Source organism: Pongo pygmaeus, chromosome 18, assembly GCF_028885625.2.
Source record: "Pongo pygmaeus isolate AG05252 chromosome 18, NHGRI_mPonPyg2-v2.0_pri, whole genome shotgun sequence".
Taxonomy (NCBI): Eukaryota; Metazoa; Chordata; class Mammalia; order Primates; family Hominidae; genus Pongo; species Pongo pygmaeus.
Genome location: NC_072391.2, coordinates 42,711,343 through 42,731,277, shown reverse-complemented (window position 1 = coordinate 42,731,277; position 19,935 = coordinate 42,711,343). Strand labels below are relative to the sequence as shown.

Here is a 19,935-nt window from a genome sequence, read left to right as displayed (position 1 = left end):
GAAATCACGAATCCTCTTAAAAAAAATTAGGGAAAAAGCTCCTTGACACTGGTTGTGGCAATGATGTTTTGGATTGTACTACACAAAGAACACAAGCAACAAAAGCAAAAATTAAAAAAATGGTACTATATCAAAGTAAGAAGTTTCTGAATGATAAAAGAAAGAATCAACAAAATATAAAGACAATATATGGGATGGGAGAAAATATTTGTAAACCATATGTAGGATAATATGTTACTATTCAAAATATATATAATGCTAATCAATATCCAAAAAAACACCTACAGCACAACAAAACAAAAACTAATTCCCTGATTAATTGGGTAAAATATCCATTTTTCCAAAGACATACAAATGGCCAGCAGGTATATAAAAAGTTTCTCAACATCACTAATTATCAGAATAATTAAAATCAAAATCAAAATGAGAAATTACCTTATCATGGTGTTGGGATAGCTCTTATCAAGGTGTCAAAAGAACAAAGTATTAGGGTGCACAGAAAGGAGAATATTTGCACACAGTTACTGAGCATGTCCATTGGTGCAGCCTTCATAAAACAAACAAACAAACAAAAAACAGTATGGAGTTTCCTTAACATTTTTAAAGTAGAAGTACCATTAATCCCAATTTGGAGTATATAGCCAACGGAAATAAAATAAGTATAGCAAAGGGCATCTGCACTCCTCTGATACAAATAAATGGATAAACTGTAAGAGAGAGATAATTTCAGCTTTAATAAGGAATGGAATGCTTTCATTTACAACAATATTGATGAACCTTGAAGACCTAAATGAGATAAGCAAAATACAGAAAGAAAAATATTGCATGATCTCATTTGTATGTAGAATTTTTCTTTCTTACAAAAAAGAAAGAAACAGAGAAGAAAGTAGTTAGGATGGGCTAGGAAATGGGGAAAGGCAGAGTGATAACCATTGAAGGGTGCAAGCCTTCAGTTATATAATGAAAAACTGCTGGGGACCTAATGTGCAGAATGGTGACTATAGTTAATAATAACTATACATTAGTTAAAATTTGTTACTAAAGTAGACCTCAGGTGCTTTCACCACACACACACTGAAATGTATAAAGTAACTATGTGAGGTGTTAGATATGTTAACCAGCTTCATTGAGATAATTTAAAGATGTATACACATCTCAAAGCACTCTATTGTACATCCTAAATAGATACACTTTTCAATGTGTAAATCATAGCTCAACAAATGTGGAAAAAAATTAAGAGTAATCCGCAGGTCACATCTAGCCACAGGTAAACTTTATTTAAAACTCTCTTGGCCACTGTTTCTGGCTCAACCCCGGAATGACCAGAGCACTTCTGGCCCCTTGACTTTGATGCTCTTCCTGCTGTTCCTGTACCCACGGATGGCCAGGCACGGTGGCTCACGCCTGTAATCCCAGCACTTTGGGAGGCCAAGGTGGGCGGATCACCTGAGGTCAGGAGTTGAAGACCAGCCAGGCAAACATGGCGAAATCCTGTCTCTACTAAAATTATAAAAATTAGCCAGGCCTGGTGGCATGTGCCTGTAATCCCAGCTACTCAAGAGGCTGAGACAAGAGAATCGCTTGAACCCAGGAAGCAGAGATTACAGTGAGCCGATATCGAACCACTGCATTCCAGCTTGGGTGACAGAGTGAGATTCTGTCTCAAAAAAATAAAAAATAAAAAAAAATAAAAGCCAAAGGTTTAAAACACTTGATCAAAATAGGATCACAGATCACCATGAAGTAATAGTCATTCACTTAGCCAAAATGATAATTTAAAAAAAAAAATTTTAAACAAAGTCCTTTTTTTTTTTATAGAAAAGATTAAGTTTTCTAGTCAAAAGACCTGAGTAAGAAAGCATGAGCCATATTATATGTCCTCTCTACTTTCTCATTATTTAAATTTATTCAAAAGGTGAGCAAAAATATTATACTGTGTTATTAATACTACATAAAATTTTTGTTGAAAAGAAAATCAAATTTTACTTTTTTATTAATGTATTATGAATATTAAAGCTAATTTTAATAAAATCTTATAAAAAATCTGTCATTTTTGACCACACTAGTTTTCCATAATTATTTTAAAATCTCTTTTAATTAAATTTTATAATTATATTTTAGTTTTATCTACGTTCATTTTATTCTTTCAATCTGAAACAACCTTTAAGTAATTTCAAACTGGACAAAAATATTATAAAAACACATTTTATGCCTTTATAACTTTATTCATCAAAAATATATCTTGCTTTTATCTTTTTTTTTTCTTTTTTTTGAGACGAAGTCTCGCTCTGTTGACCAAGCTGGAGTGAACTGGCACAATCCCTGCTCTCTGCGACCTCCACCTCCAGGGTTCAAGCAATTCTCATGCTTCAGCCTCCCTCCCGAGTACCTGGGATTACAGGAGCCCAACACTACGCCCGGCTAATTTTTGTATTTTTAGTAGAGACAGGGTTTCACCATGTTGGCCAGGCTGGTCTTGAAGTCCTGACCTCAAGTCATCTGCCTGCCTCAGCCTCCCAAAGTGCTGGGATGAGAGGGGTGAGCCACCGCACACGACCTTTTTTTTTTTTAATCTACTCTTTATGCAGACTTATTCTTCTTACATTTAGTGGTTTTAATTATATTTAGGAATTACATTAACTATTAATTATCCAAATTTTTAGTGAAATGTCTAGGAAGTAATTTTGAACTTTTATGTGTCAGTATTTGCAGATAAAAAAATTTATATTATTTAAAAACATTTTTTCCCTTTTTCTTTTTCTTTTTTAAATGGAATTTTGCTCTTATTGCCTAGGCTGGAGTGCAATGGCGCCATCTCAGCTCACCGCAACCTCCGCCTCCTGGGTTCAAGTGATTCTCCTGCCTCAGCCTCCCGATTAGCTGTGATTACAGGCATGTGCCACCATGCCCGGCTACTAAAATTCTATATTTTTAGTAGAGACAGGGTTTCTCCATGTTGGTCAGGCTGGTCTCGAACTCTCGACCTCAGGTGATTCACCCGCCTCGGCCTCCCAAAGTGCTGAGATTACAGGCGTGAGCCACTGTGCCTGGCAGAAAAAAAAAAAAAAAAAAAATTATTAAATTTTCTACTTACTAACTTACATAATTATATTTAGCTTTTTAAATACTAGATAAAAATACGATGCTAGCCAGGCACAGTGGCTCATGTTTCATGTCCTCTTTCTCAGTCCCAGATTTCTGGGAGGCCAAAGCAGACAGATTGCTTAAGCTTAAGATTACAAGAACAGCCTTGGCAAAATGGTGAGACCCTATCTCTATAAATAATTCAAAAATTAGCTAGGTGTGGTGGTGTGTGCCTTTAGTCCCAACTACTCAGCAGGCTGAGCTGAAAGGATCAACTGAGTCCAGGAGGTAGAGACTGCAGTGGGCTGTAATCATGCCACTGTACTTCAACCTTGGCGACAGAGACCCTGTCTCAAGAAAAAAGATGCCAAAGCATAGAAACTTAAACTTACATTTAATAATTCATGTTTTAGGCTGAGCGTGACGGCTCACGCCTGTAATCCCGGAACTTTGGGATGCCAAGGTGGGTGGATCACCTGAGGTCAGGAGTTTGAGACCAGCCTGGCCAACTTGGTGAAACTCCATCTCTACTAAAAATACAAACATTAGCTGGGCATGGTGGCAGGTGCCTGTAATCACAACTACTGGGGAAGCTGAGGCAGGAGAATCACTCGAGCCTTGGAGGCAGAAGTTGCAGTAAGCTGAGATCACACCATTGCACTCCAGCCTGGGTGACAGAGTGAGACTCCATCTCAAAAAAAAAAAAAAAAAAAAAAAAAAATTAAGGTTTCGGTATTTTAACATACAAATGACTCATAGATTTTATGATCATTATTAAATTAACATAACATTACTTTAAGACTTTAAGATTCTAAATTATTAAAAAAGATTTTGAAACTATGACATAGGTACCCTTTCTAATGCTTTTCCCAGTCATCTTGGGTCTCAAGTAGGCATGTGACACATAAAATGGCTCCGAAGGTCAGCGCCTGGCAGAGTCCTACATTTACATACTAGGTATAGCGCTCAGGATAGAAGCTGGATCCAACCTCTTAAAGAATAGCCAGAAGGCAAAGCTGGGAAAGAGAAGAAGAGGCCATATTAGCCTTCATTGTCTTGTAGCTGCTGGTCTAGGCACTGAGAACTTGTTACCAGGTCTCAACATGGCTACCTATCCTGACACCTAAATCCAGAGGTTCAAAACCAAAAATTTAAGTTCACAGTCAAATCAAGCAAGTATCAAATTACATATAACTGATTATTTTGAAGTCATTTCTACTTTTGCCAACAATTTAAAAGCTGGCTTTAGCCGGGTGCAGTGGCTCACGCCTGTAATCCCAGCACTTTGGGAGACTGAGGGGGGCAGATCACCTGATCACCTGAGGTCAGGAGTTTGAGACCAGCCTAACCAATATGGAGAAACCCCCGTCTCTACTAAAAATATAAAATTAGCCAGGTGTGGTGGCGCATGCCTGTAATCCGAGCTACTTGGGAGGCTGAGGCAGGAGAATCACTTGAACCGGGGAGGCAGATGTTGCAATGAGCCGAGATGGCACTGTTGCACTCCATCCTGGGCAACAGGAGAGAAACTCCATCTCAAAAAAAAAAAAAGAAAAACTTGCCGTATTTACCAAATATTGTCACATTTATGTAACACATATAGACATAAAAACACACAGATAGAGGCAGATCTTATAGCTTACCCAAGCAATTCACATTTGCTGGCTTTTAAATACTTTGCTTTTCCCATTCAGCATATCAGTCTTCCAATTACCTGTCTCATTGCTCTATGTAATTGTTAACTAGGCAACAAACTTGGTGTTTCTAAAGGAACAACTCAGGTGAAACAAAAAAAAATGTATATTTCAAAAGCACAGAGCTAACACTTTAGGCTAAAATGCTGTATCATTTGTTCAACCAAATAACATGGTGTAAGTAAAAGTATAGTTAAGACAAGATGGTCAGGAAAGTACCATGTCATGTATAAATTTAAAACAGTAGTACATGTTTCTAATGTAAGGTAGGCACCTTCCAAATAGAGATTTCCTTTACAGGTGTAAATTTCTTTTACAAAAAGATTTCAGGACAGCCAGTTAAATTCCAGAAAGACATGTATTAGTTTAATAGGTAGGATTTCTGACCTAGCTACTGTTTCTTAGCTATAATTTTATGGAGTTTAGGGTGAAGCCCATTAAGGTATAGAGCAAGGAAACTAATTCTCTTTCTCTGAACTCAGCATGAATAAATATGAAAAATAAGCAAGCCTACTTTAGCTGAGGGTCTACTTTTTACAAACACTTTATCTAGCTTAGCTTTCTTTTCACATTCAGAGAGAAACTACAATGAAGCAAAAAGTTCAGCATATTTGCTTTTTTTTTTTTTGTATTTTTAGTAGAGACGAGGTTTCACCACATTAGCCAGGATGATCTCGATCTCCTGACCTCGTGATCCACCCACCTCGGTCTCCCAAAGTGCTGGGATTAGAGGCGTGAGCCACTGCGCCCGGCTGCTTTTTTTTTTTGGAGACAAAGTTTCGCTCTTGTTGCCCAAGCTGTAGTGCAATGGTGCGATCTTGTCCTCTGGAGTAGCTGGGATTACTGGTGCGTGGCACCACACCGGGCTAATTTTTTGTATTTTTAGTAGAAAGGGGATTTCACAATGTTAGCCAGGCTGGTCTTGGACTCCTGACCTCAGATGATCCGCCCACCTCAGCCTCAAAAAGTGCTGAGATTACAGGCATGAGCCAACGCATATGGCCCATATTTGCTTTTTTAAAATCAATTAGTCTCTTAAGCCTTTAATTTGCCTTTTATAAAGCCTTTTTTTAAAAAAATGCAATAAAACTATTGGAATTTCTTCAAGCTTCTGTACATCAACAGTTAACCTTTTTAAAGTCCTCATTTTCAAACACACTCCTTACAAAACAATGTTGTTTATTCGGAACATTCCATTGAAATTTTAGATTACCTTTAGTAAGATTTTGCCATTTTTATAAATGTTTGCTGCTTCTGTGGCAGGCCAGGTCTCCAGGTTGCTAAAACCAGAGCAGTCAGCCTTCACCAACACCTTACTGTAACTCTGATGAATGTATAAGTTAAACATTAAAGAACTGGAGAAATTGGTGCCTCAGTTCAAAGGCTAGAATGTAAAAACAATTCTACAAATACCTTGCCTGGGCTTTCTCAGACTTTAGAGTTTAATTTAAATAATGGAAGCATTCTTGCACACCTTGTACCGGGACCCATTTTAGAGTAAGTAATTGTTTCTAAGCTCTGAAGTAATTTTCCAGACCACAGGCCCTACTTAAAAATTAGAAAGAGTGAAACACTTTAGCTTGTAGGTGCACTTCCGCATATAGGCATATGGTTTGAATGTATATAAGCATTGGCGAAGAAGCCTGTAACTTCGAGTTGGTCTAGTGAGTTACTCTGACTGTCTCTCTGTAGCCGGTTGTAGAAATAAGCTCTTCTTTCTCCGTTTTTCTGCATCTCGTTATTGGACCATGAGAACAAGCAACCAGATCCCTGTTTAGTCTGGGAAATCTTCCAGGGTCTAATAGTTATAAAAGTAAATGTATTCATAGCTGAAAGGTAAACTACTCAATCCTTAAAAAATTAAAAATTTCATTGTACCTTAAATTGTAACTGCCCAAGGGGTTCTTTCTGCCCACTTCACAAAGACCACTGCACTGTAGTAAAGAAAGTGCCCAATAGACACGAGGCAGTCATTCTACATAGGAGACAGAGTTTGTACTTATCATCTCATCTAGGCGGGCGCGTTGGCTCACGCCTGTAATGCCAGCACTTTGGGAGGTCAAGGCGTGTGGATCACCTGAGGTCAGGAGTTTGAGACCAGCCTGGCGAAACTCAAAAAAAAAAAAAAAATCATGTCATCTAAATCCTATAGGTGAAGGTTTTTTTTTGTTTGTATTTTTTGTTTTTTGAGATGGAGTTTCACTCTTGTCGCCCAGGCTACAGTGCAACGGCACGATATCCGCTCACTGCAACCTCCGCCTCCCAGGTTAAAGCGATTCTCCTGCCTCAGCCTCCAGAGTACCTGAGATTACAGGCACCCGCCACCACAAGCGTGATTTTTGTATTTTTAGTAGAGATGGGGTTTCCTCGTGTTAACCAGGTTGGTCTCCAGCTCCTGACCTCAGGTGATTCGCCTGCCTCGGCCTCCCAAAGTGCTGGGATTACAGGCGTGAGCCACTGCGCCAAGCCGTGAGTCGTCTTTCAAAGGCAGTTTCGATAAAGAGTAAGTTGGTCAGGTAATGGGTGCTTGCTGCTGATTAGCTGGAGTGGAGATAAAATTAAAGGAGGTCAAAAATATAAGAGGTCAAAGCTGTCTTTCTGTAGGTTGAATAGCTTGTGGGTGGGGCCACAGGAGCTGGGTTGGTTAGTCTAGGAGAAACCATCAGGACCAGATGAAACCATGGGGATAAGACATGCATAAAACTTGTAGAGATATCTCAAAAGGCCAGTCTTAAGTTCTATAGCAGTGACGATGTTTGCAGGAGCAATTGGGGATGTTGCATATTTTATAACCTCCAGAATAATGGCTGACTTCCTTCATGTCTGAGCCCTGGCAGGACACAGGCTTCCCTCTTCCCACCAAGCCTGATGGCCTCCCATTAGCTTTACAAAAGTTGAGTTCAGGGCCAAGAACTATAAGAATTTTATAAGAAATTTCATAAGAAAATTGAGTTAAATTTTGTAACTCAATTTTCTTATAAAATTACCTAACAAAATTTTATGTTATTATATATAATAACATCTGAATTATGATACAATACATTGTGATGTCACAATACATGCAAATTATGATGTCATAATATTTTGTGGTGTCGCAATATGTACAAATTATGTTGTAATATATTGTGATGTCAAGATACATATGAATAATGTCATAACATTATAAAGTTACAATACATACAAATTATGATGTCATATTTTGTGATATCATCATATATACAAACTATGATGTTATAATATACTGTGATGTCATAATACATATGAATTAGTATGCCATAATATATTATGATGTCATAATATATATAAATTATGATATAATGTATTGTGATGTCATATCGTTTATTTATTATATTTTTGATGTTACAATAACAAAATTTTGTCAGGTAATTTCATAAGAATTGATACAATTTCATAAGAATATACAATTTCATAAGAATTGTAATACAATTAGCATATAAAGACGCTTACAATCATCGTGAAAGATGATGGAGGAGCAGGCATCTCATATGGTAGGAATGGGAACAAGAAAGACGGGGGAGGAATATGCCTCACATTTAAACCACCAGATCTCGTGAGTACTCACCATGACAAAGACAGCAGAGAGCCATGAGGAATCCACATCCCCATTACTCAACCACATCCCACTAGGCCCCACCTGTACCATTAGGGACTAAAATTCAATAGGAGATTTTGTGGGGACCGCTAAACTATATCATATGACCATTATCAAAACAGATGAGACATTCATGGTTTCTACTATTTGGATGCTTTCATTCCAGAGCAAATGGATAAATGATTGAATCCAGCATTCTGTGGTCAGAAGAGAGAAGGAAGGTGTACAGGGGACTTTTGCTGTATTTGTTCCACTTCCCGTATGTTGTTGTTGTGAGTTCTGATGTTACCACCTGAAGGGCTATTCATGGACAGAAGAATTACTGCTATTATTGTGATTATTCCTATTTTTTTACCTTAGTAAAAACATATATTTTAGAAAATATAAATTTTTTAATAAAAATGTAATTTTCATAAAAAACCCTAAGAGTTTTGGTTAAATTCCTTGTTATTGTGTGTTATAAAAAGTGACAGGGTAATGGCTAAAATAGATTGAAATTACAAAAACTCTAGGAGTCAAGTTTCTACTGGGCAGGCTTAGGAAAGAAAAAACTGGAAATACTTCACCAGCATAGACATCAGGAATATGGGGCTCACTTTCTGTCCCAGCCCTGCCCAGATTCACCCTTTTCTAAGGCCTCATCTAGGTCTGGCCTCATCCTAGAATCTCTTCTTACAGAACTAATTAAAGGAGACCAGAAATTTGAGTGCTGACTCCTGCTGCCTCTCCTGAGCTGGGGTCCACAATTTCCTGAAAATAAAAAGCAGATAAATGAGAGCAAATAATTATCTATTTGTGGGCCACAATTTCTTTTTCATTGAAGCCAGTGCTTCTAGAGATATCCCACCAAGCTGATTTCTGCAGATCCAGTACTTGTTCTACAAGGCACAAGAAAATCAATATAAATAACAAAATTCCCTCTGAATAGTTCACCGTTTCTTTCTGTATCCCTGTCATGTGTCTATATAGCTTTTAGTCTACACATTTTCTTTTTAAAGCCAATAATTTTAAAAATGAAAGAAAAAAATAGAAATGCTGGGCCCTTCATTTAAATCCTAAGAATTAAAGAACACTTAGCACCCAACTCCCAGGGAGCTATGAGGATTAACTCACATCATGTGATGTTTCCAGCACAGTGCTCTGTAACAGACTTCTGAACACATAGTACACGCTCAACAAACTTTGTATTAACTCATGTGTACATGTTTTCCAAATGCAGACTTAGTCAAACATTGATGCCTTCTCTAGCATCAATGTAAACTTTAAAGAGACAGCAGAGAATAACATGGTTGTCAATGGCGATGGGTGGTTTCCACTTTGGTCAAAAATTATTTATCTTGTGGCAAGAGTGCTGGGTGTCAGGCACTCTGTGTGCTGTACCTACTTTCTCTAGCTGAGTGCTACTACAATGGATGTAATGGAAGAAACATCAGCATTAAAAGGAAACTTTTTAAAGAAGCCAATTCATGGACCCCTTCCAAACCTGCAGAATCACATTACTAAGAGAGAGGCCTAGAATCAGAAATGATTTATATGTACATTGAAACTTGAGAGCCAATGCTTAGCTGAGTGGCTCTCAGCCTAGGCAGCCAACCAAAATCACATGACCGCTTTAAAGAAATACCATCACCTGTGCCCTCCCAACAGATTCTGTCTGTTGATCTTGGTGGGAGCATCCATATGGTTTTAATTAGGAAGTCAAATTGTCCCTCTTTGATGATTACATAATGTATCTAGAAAAATCTAAAGACCACCAAAAAACTTTTAGATTGGATAAATAAATTCAATAATATTTCAGGATACAAAAATCAATGTAAAAAAAAAAGTAGTAGCATTTTTGTACACTAATAATGAACAAACTGAGAACCAGATTAAAAAGTCTATTCTTTTTACAATAACTACAAAAAAGGTAAAATAACTAGAAATACAATTAATCAACTAGGCTGAAGATTTCTACAAGGAAAACTACAAAACACTGATGAAATAAATTGTCCATGACACAGACAAATGAGAAAAACATTTCATGCTCATGGATTGGAAGAATTATTACCATTAAAATGACCATACTGCCCCAAACAATCTACATATTAAATGCAATTGCTACAAAAGTGCCAATGTTATTTTTCATAGAATTAGAAAAAAATTAAATTCATATGGAACCATATACTAGAAGGCGTTAATAACCAAAACAGCATGGTACTGATATAAATAGATGCATAGATCAATGTGATAGAGAACCTAGAAATAAAGCCACATACCTACACACAACTGGTCTTTTACAAAGTTGACAAAAACATATGCTGAAAAAATGACATCCTATTCAATATATTGTACTGGAAAAAATTATATTGCCATATGCAGAAGTATGAAATTGAACCCCTCACTCTCACCACGTACAAAAATCAACTCAATATGGATTAAAACACTAAAGCATAAGACCCAAAATGATAAAAATTCTAGAAGAAACCCTATGATAAACTGTTCTGGACATTGACCTGGACAAAGAATTCATGACTAAGATATCAAAAGCAGATGCAACAATAACAAATATACACAAATGGAACTTAATTAAACTAAAAAGCTCCCGAAAAGAAGCTTTTAATTAACAGGTGAGCGGACAATTTATAGAATTAAAAAAAAATTGTGAACTATGCATGTGACAAAGAACTAATGTCCAAAATATACAAGGAAATCAAACAACAAGAATAAAACAAGTAACCACATTAAAAAGCAGGCAAAGACCAGGAGCAGGTAATTTTCAAAAAGAAGACAATGATGGCCAAGAAGCACGTAAAAAATGTTCAACATTGCCAATGATCAGTGAAATGCCAATTAAAAACCACAATGACATACCATTTTACACCATTCATAATGGCTAATTATTAAAGTGCAGAAAAATGACATATATTGGCAAGGATACACAGAAAATATATCATTTATACATTGTTTATGGGATTGTAAATTTCTACAACCTCTACGGAAAACAGTATGGAGATTTCTCAAAAAACTAAAAATAGAACTTTCATTTGACCCAGCACTCCCTCTACTTGGTATATAACCAAAGAAAAATAATCCAATACATAAAGAAGATACACACATTCATATATTTATTTCAGCACTATTCACAATAGCAAGGATATGGAGTCAATTTATATTTATCAATTGATGATTGAATAAAGAAAATGTGTCATACATTTATGCCATGGAACATTACTCAGTTATAAAGAATAAAATCAAGTATTTTGCAGCAAAGTGAATGGAACTGGAGGCCATTATTGTAAGTGAAATAACTCAGAAAATCAAATACTGCATTTTCTCACTTATAAGTGGGAGCTCAATAATGCGTACACTTGGATATAGAGACTGAAAAAATAGACACCGGAGACTCAGAAAGATGGGAGGTTTCTCACTTATAAGTGGGAGCTCAATAATGCGTACGCTTGGATATAGAGACTGAAAAAATAGACACCGGAGACTCAGAAAGATGGGAGGTTGGTAGAGGAGTTAGAAATGAGAAAATACCTAATAGGGACAATAAGCACTGTTCAGATGATTGTTACACCAAAAACCCATACTTCATCAATATGCAACATGTCCATGTAGTGAAACTGCATTTGTATCCTCTAACATATTAATAAAGAAAAAAACAAACTTTCATCAAGAGGGCAGACCGAATAGACCTCATACATTTCATAAATATTTAGATTAGGCAGAAAAATAATTTTAATAAAAATAAATTTAAAATAATATTGTATTTTAAGAATGGTATAAAAAGATAATTTGATGAATTAGAGTAGCTAGTACTTAACACATACAATATGTTAAGCAAGATTCTAAGCCATTAGATATTTGTAGAAAGAATATCTGACAGTGTAAAATAAATAACACAAAGATTCATTGGCAATGACAAATTGACATATTTTAATCATATAAGATGATATTAAAACCATTATAAAATTTACTGTTTTGTTTCATAATAAAGGATTATAAATGTAAACTAACTTCGTTAAAAAGTTTGACTAATTAGGCACATAGATAAATGGGCAGCATGTTGAGCAGTAACAGAGGATATACATTATTTTCAAAGAACCAGCACAATTTTAAAATTTATTTTAATTTATTCTTTTGGGGGTGGCGGGAGTAGCTTTATTAGCTGGGGATATAGTGGGGTCCTCTCCCTGGGAGGTGGGGTCTTTCACTAGTCACCCCCGCCAGTAGTCCAGGGGGCACCGTGAAATTCAGTGCTGGGCTCAGCTGGGGGCCGGGCCTTGGGAAGGCGAACTGTGCAAGGAAGCAGTAGCTGTGGGGTAGTCACCGCCAGCTCCGCCCTGTTGCACTGGGTCCCTGCTGCTCCTCAGGCTCCCACCGAACCTGCGTCTCTATAGGCCAGTGACCCAACAGGCCCAGAACCTTCTCCTCAGAGCCCAGTTTGACGTAGACCAGGCATTTCCGCTTCCTTCCCTTGGGCTGGACTTTGCACTTGGGTTTTTTCCAGTCCTTCTTCCGCTGCCTGTCTGCCTGAGCTTAAATTCCAGCCTCACAAATGTTCCAACTGGGAAGGGCATGTCCACGTCGCCGTCCACACTGGTCTCCCGGAAGGCCACTGCATGGGTGGGTGGATTCCTCCAGGGCCAACTGCAGGCCCCAGCTCTGGGCCCCGGGAGCTCGGCCCCGCTTAGGGCCCCCGCGCCCACACACGGGGACATCGGAATCCGCAGCTGTCGCTTGCTTCCACCGTCAACCCTGCCATGCGAAGCGAGTGTGAGCCCCTCAGCAATCCGAGCCCGCCAGGAGCGGCCTACTCCCTTGCCCTGGCCCTGGGGGACCGTGCCCGCAAAACGCTGAGCAGAAGCGAATGAACGGGGAAATGTCCCTTTCTCCACATTGACCTCAGGGTCCGCCTGGTCCTCGCCACTCTCTCCCACCCTGCTCACAGTGATCATTGGGCCCTGCAGTTTTGAAAAGTGCCCTGCCCTCTGTGCCAGGAAACAGTCCTGTTGCCCACTCCCACCCTTCACCCCATTTCTGGCCCTCTCTCCCCACTGTGTCTCCGACACGACCCCCTCTCCTCCCTGCTGTACCCTGAGCCCCTCTCTGCTTCTCCCTCTCAGCCTCCTCCCTGCCCGCTTCTCCCTCCCCATCCTGAATCTCCCGGCTCCCATGGGGTGCCCCCCTCATGCCGGGGCCCAGGCAAAACAGACAAAATTATTTTAAGTGGTAACATTTGAATTCCACTGAATTCATGACAGCAGAAATTTATTTGGTCATATTTTAAAGAAATATGAAATGATAACAGCAACTATCAATTTAAAGTGTAACTAGGGTTAAGAATACCCACCGTTTTATCAACAGCAATAACAACAACATCCTGTTATAGCTAACAAACTAATTCAGTAGAGTTGCAGGATAAAATATTAACATGAAAATAATTTGCATTTTGATACAGTAACAACAAAATATCTGAAAAAGGAATAATGCAAACAATTCCATTTACAATATTATCAAATAGAATGAAATACTTAATTCATTAAATAGAATGAGTTTAACCAAGAAAATTAAAGATCTACATACTGAAAACTATAAAAGGTTGATAAAAGAAATGGAAAAATACAAAATAGGAACTATATACTGTGTTCATGGATTCTAAGAATTAATATTGTTAAAATATATATACTACACAAAGTTATCTACAGAGTTAAAGAAATTTCTCTCAAAATTTTAATGCCATTAAAATAAATGTAGAACAAACAATTATAAAATTAGTATGGAGCCACAAAAGACCCCAAATGGCCAAATACTGAGAACAACAAACAGGCTGAAAGCCTCACACTTCCTGATTTCAAACTATATTACAAAGCTATAGTCATCAAAATAATGTAGTACCTACATAAAAAGCAATGGAATAGAATAGAGGACCCAGAAATAAACTGACACATACACAGTCAACTGGTTCCAAAGAATTAGGAAAGAAATAGAAAACTACATCAAGAAATGGTGTACAAAAAACTATACATGTGCACACAGAAACTGAGCCCTACTCTGATGTCATCCCAAAAATGAGTTTACCATAAATTGAAGACTTAAGACATAAGAACTGAAATCATGGATCCTCTTAAAAAAAAAAAAAAAAAAAAGCAGGGAAAAAGCTCCTTGATACTTCTCTTGGCAATGATGTTTTGGATTCAAAACAAAGAACACAGGCAACAAAAGCAAAAACAAAAACATGGAACTATATCAAAGTAAAAAGTTTCTGCACAATAAAGGAAACAATCAACAAAATACAAAGGCGATATATGGGATGGGAGAAGATATTTGTAAACCATATGTAGGATGATATGTTACTATCCAAAATATAGATCACATTAATCAATACAAAAAAAAAACAACAGCAGAACAAAACAAAAACCAATTCCATTATTAATTGGGTAAAATATCTAAATAGCTATTTTTCCAAAGACTTACAAATGGACAGCAGGTATACAAAAAAATTATCAACATCACTAATTATCAGAGTAATTGAAATCACAATCACAATGAGATATCACCTTAATGTGGTGTTAGGATTGCTATTATCAAAAAGTCAAAAGATAAGTGTTAGGGTGCAAAGAAAAGAGAATATTTGTACACTATTGCTGAGCATGTCCATTAGTGCAGCCATTATTAAAAAAAAAACAGTATGGAGATTCGTTAAAATTTTAGATGTACCATTAATCCCTGTTAGGAGGATGTAGCCAAGGGACATAAAATCAGTATTGCCAAGGGTATCTGCAATCCTCTGATACAAATAAATGAATAAACTGTGTGAGAAAGATAATTTCAGCTGTAATAAAGAAATTCTTTCATTTACAACAATATTGATAAAGCTTAAAGATATTATGCTAAGTGAAATAAGTGAAATACGGAAAGACAAATACTGCATGTTTTCATTTGTATGTGGAATCTGAAAGAAGAAGAAAGGAAGAAAGAAAGAGGGGGAGGGGGAGGGGGAGGGGAATCGTAGTTACCATGAGCTAGGAAGTGGGGAAAAGTGGGGAGATATCCATCAAAGGGTGCATACCATCAGTTATGTAATAAAAACTGCTGGGGAATTAATGTGCAGAATGGTGACTATAGTGAGTAATAACGTGTACTTGAAATTCTCTACAAAAGCAGATCTCAGGTGCTCTCACCACATACACACAAATATATAAAGTAACTATGTGAGGTGATAGATATGTTAACCTGCTTAATCAAGATAATCTAAAGAAGTATACACAACTTAAAGCACTCTGTTGTACACCCTAAATATATACACTTTTCAATGTGTAAATCATAGCTCAATAAATGTGGGAAAAAAATTAAGAGTAATCAGCAGGTCCTATCCAGCCACATGTATACTTTATTTAAAACTCTCTTGGTCACTGTTTCCGGCTCAAGCCAGGAAGGGCCCCAGCGCTTCTGGCCCCTTGACTTCTCCTTCGCTCCTCCTGTTCTTCCTGCAGCTGGGGAAGATGTACTAGTTCCCAGGAGTTTTCTGGTTTGCAAGCCATGCAGATCGAGCAGGGCCATCAGCCATCCCTTGCTCGTTGCCTACTGCCTTGTTTGGCTCCAGGCAATGTGCGTCAGGAAGTCCTGGCGTGGGCGACAGCAGCAATCCTGGCGAGGCTGCCTTTTGTTGCCTGTACTCCCTTGGCTTCTGGTTCCGCAGGCATCCATTACGGGCCCCAGCGCAGCCCTGCTTACACTACCAGTGAAAGGAACGTAACTGCCGAAGATACTGAGCAGGAAAAAGAAAAAAAATGGCCCCCGTGTATTACAGTAATTGTCGTTGGATCACCTGTGTTGTATATAGGGTCACTGTCTATCATTACTGCTATAAAACCTGTTACAATTGAAAGAGAAAATGATCTGGAGCATACTCTTTGAATCTCTGAAGCTGGTATCAGTAAGTTTCATGCAGAAATTTATTTTGACCATGACTTACAAAGTTATGTCCTTGTAGATCAAGGCGGTCAAAATGGAACAATTGCTAATGGAAAACGGATTGTTTAGCTGAAAACCAAATGTGACCCTATGTACTTGAGCATTGACATGAAGTGAAAATTGGAGAGATTGTGTTACCCTTTCACAGTCACCCTGGCTGTGATACCTGGGATGGGTGTGAACCATGGCAGATTAGAGCTCACCCTTGTGTTGATAAAAAAAGATGAATTGTTAATTGGACCAACACTAAGTAAGGAGGAAAAAGAGTTGGAAATAAGAAAATAATTAAAGAAAATATAAGCAAAATATGTTTACAGAAACAGATTACAAAGATGAATAGACATTGAAGAATCTAAAATTTAAAAATAGAGCTGGAAAACATAGTGAGCAGATTGGAAGTGAAATAACTTTCCAAAGAGATGATGATCTTGCATCTGTTCACTCTGAAATTACTGAATGCAACAAAAGTCAGATGATTTTGGAGAAGATGGGTTGGATAAAAGGAGACGGCCTGGAGAAGGATGGTTGGCAATGAAAACTCTGATTCAACTTCAGCTTCAGTGAACACTCCTAGGCTTGGGAACAAGCAACCCATCCTCAACTGAAGATACTCACCTTCTAGAATTGGATAGGTTTGCTGAAAATTTCCCAGAAACTAAACCTTAAAAAGATGACCAAGGGACCATGACTTGGGTAAAGGGGACTGTAGAGTGAAGGCTAATCACAAGAGAAATCTCAAGATTTTTTAAAAATAGAGTTGGAAAATCTTATTTTATTTTATTTTATCCTCTTATTTTATTTTATTTTATTTTATTTTATTTTTTCAAAACTCTACTCCCCAAAAGAGTATGTGGCACAGAGGAACTGTGTCACAGTTTACCCCTTCCTGATTCAGAAATGTGTAAGAAAGCTTGCTATACAGCTTTTTCTTTTTTTCTTTTTTTTTCTTTTTATTATTATTATTATTACATGTGCGCAATGTGCAGGTAAGTTACATATGTATACATGTGTCATGCTGGTGCGCTGCACCCACTAACTCGTCATCTAGCACTAGGTATATCACCCAATGCTATCCCTCCCCCCTCCCCCCACCCCACAACAGTCCCCAGAGTGTGATGTTCCCCTTCCTGTGTCCATGTGTTCTCATTGTTCAATTCCCACCTATGAGTGAGAATATGCGGTGTTTGGTTTTTTGTTCTTGCGATAGTTTACTGAGAATGATGATTTCCAATTTCATCCATGTCCCTACAAAGGACATGAACTCATCATTTTTTATGGCTGCATAGTATTCCATGCTGTATATGTGCCACATTTTCTTAATCCAGTCTATCATTGTTGGCCATTTGGGTTGGTTCCAAGTCTTTGCTATTGTGAATAGTGCCACAATAAACATACGTGTGCATGTGTCTTTATAGCAGCATGATTTATAGTCCTTTGGGTATATACCCAGTAATGGGATGGCTGGGTCAAATGGAATTTCTAGTTCTAGATCCCTGAGGAATTGCCACACTGACTTCCACAATGGTTGAACTAGTTTATAGTCCCACCAACAGTGTCAAAGTGTTCCTATTTCTCCACATCCTCTCCAGCACCTGTTGTTTCCTGACTTTTTAATGATTGGCATTCTAACTGGTGTGAGACGGTATCTCATTGTGGTTTTGATTTGCATTTCTCTGATGGCCAGTGATGGTGAGCATTTTTTCATGTGTTTTTTGGCTGCATAAATGTCTTCTTTTGAGAAGTGTCTGCTCATGTCCTTCGCCCACTTTTTGATGGGGTTGTTTGTTTTTTTCTTGTAAATTTGTTTGAGTTCATTGTAGATTCTGGATATTAGCCCTTTGTCAGATGAGTAGGTTGCGAAAATTTTGTCCCATTTTGTAGGTTGACTGTTCGCTCTGATGGTAGTTTCCTTTGCTGTGCAGAAGCTCTTTAGTTTAATTAAATCCCATTTGTCAATTTTGGCTTTTGTTGCCATTGCTTTTGGTGTTTTAGACATGAAGTCCTTGCCATGAGGTACAAGGAGGAGCTGGTACCATTCCTTCTGAAACTATTCCAATCAATAGAAAAAGAGGGAATCCTCCCAAACTCATTTTATGAGGCCAGCATCATCCTGATACCAAAGCCTGGCAGAGACACAACAAAAAAAGAGAATTTTAGACCAATATCCTTGATGAACATTGATGCAAAAATCCTCAATAAAATACTGGCAAACCAAATCCAGCAGCACATCAAAAAGCTTATCCACCATGATCAAGTGGGCTTCATCCCTGGGATGCAAGGCTGGTTCAATATACGCAAATCAATAAATGTAATCCAGCATATAAACAGAACCAAAGACAAAAACCACATGATTATCTCAATAGATGCAGAAAAGGCCTTTGACAAAATTCAACAACCCTTCATGCTAAAAACTCTCAATAAATTAGGTATTGATGGGACGTATCTCAAAATAATAAGAGCTATCTATGACAAACCCACAGCCAATATCATACTGAATGGGCAAAAACTGGAAGCATTCCCTTTGAAAACTGGCACAAGACAGGGATGCCCTCTCTCACCACTTCTATTCAACATAATGTTGGAAGTTCTGGCCAGGGCAATTAGGCAAGAGAAGGAAATCAAGAGTATTCAATTAGGAAAAGAGGAAGTCAAATTGTCCCTGTTTGCAGATGACATGATAGTATATCTAGAAAACCCCATTGTCTCAGCCCAAAATCTCCTTAAGCTGATAAGCAACTTCAGCAAAGTCTCAGGATACAAAATCAATGTACAAAAATCACAAGCTATACAGCTTTTTAAAACCACTTTTTTTTTTTGAGATGGAGTCTCGCTCTGTCGCCCAGGCTGGAGTGCAGTGGCATAATTTCAGCTCACTGCAAGCTCTGCCTCCCAGGTTCACACCATTCTCCTGCCTCAGCCTCCCAAGTAGCTGGGACTACAGGTGCCCGCCACCATGCCTGGCTAATTTTTTGTATTTTTAGTAGAGATGCGGTTTCACTGTGTTAGCCAGGATGGTCTCAATCTCCTGACCTCGTGATCTGCCTGCCTCGGCCTCCCAAAGTGCTGGGATTACAGGCGTGAGCCACTGCGCCCAGCTAAAACCACTTATTTAAACTAATAAATAGTGAGTGAATCAAGTTATGCAGTAAATGGACTAAAGTTTACAGGTCACAAATGACTTTATCAAACTTCATGATTTCATTTGTCATTTACAACAGCCACATAAGCAAAAAGCCACATAAGCAAAATTCATATAACCACTAATGACTTAAATGTACATTTATCTTAGTCTCCATGTATTCACAGGAAGACACACAGCAAAAGAAACATCAAATGTTTATAAAAATAAATCTGACTGTATGCATTCTTGTTAATACAATTTAGAACCTAGATAAAAGAACCTCTTATCCTGGAAATAGCCTAAATAATATTATTGAAGAACTAATGAACAGGTAACATACTACAGAAAATTCACCTGTTATTGTTTTCTTCTGTGAAGAATCTATTGATTTGTAGTATATATTTAGCATTTATATTTGCTTTGTGTCATACCAAATGAGATATTTAGATATGAGCAACTGA

The 19,935-nt window shown here is 37.8% G+C and overlaps 1 long non-coding RNA gene and 1 pseudogene across 1 annotated transcript in view; one reads left to right on the top strand and one right to left on the bottom strand.

Annotated features, from left to right (window-relative positions):
* The window catches only part of LOC134738544 (uncharacterized), a 51,693-nt gene that overhangs the window by 11,036 nt on the left and 20,722 nt on the right, over nt 1–19,935 (bottom strand). The gene's annotated exons all lie outside the window — the stretch shown is intronic.
* On the top strand, nt 15,919–17,067 carry LOC129015144 (angiogenic factor with G patch and FHA domains 1-like; annotated as a pseudogene).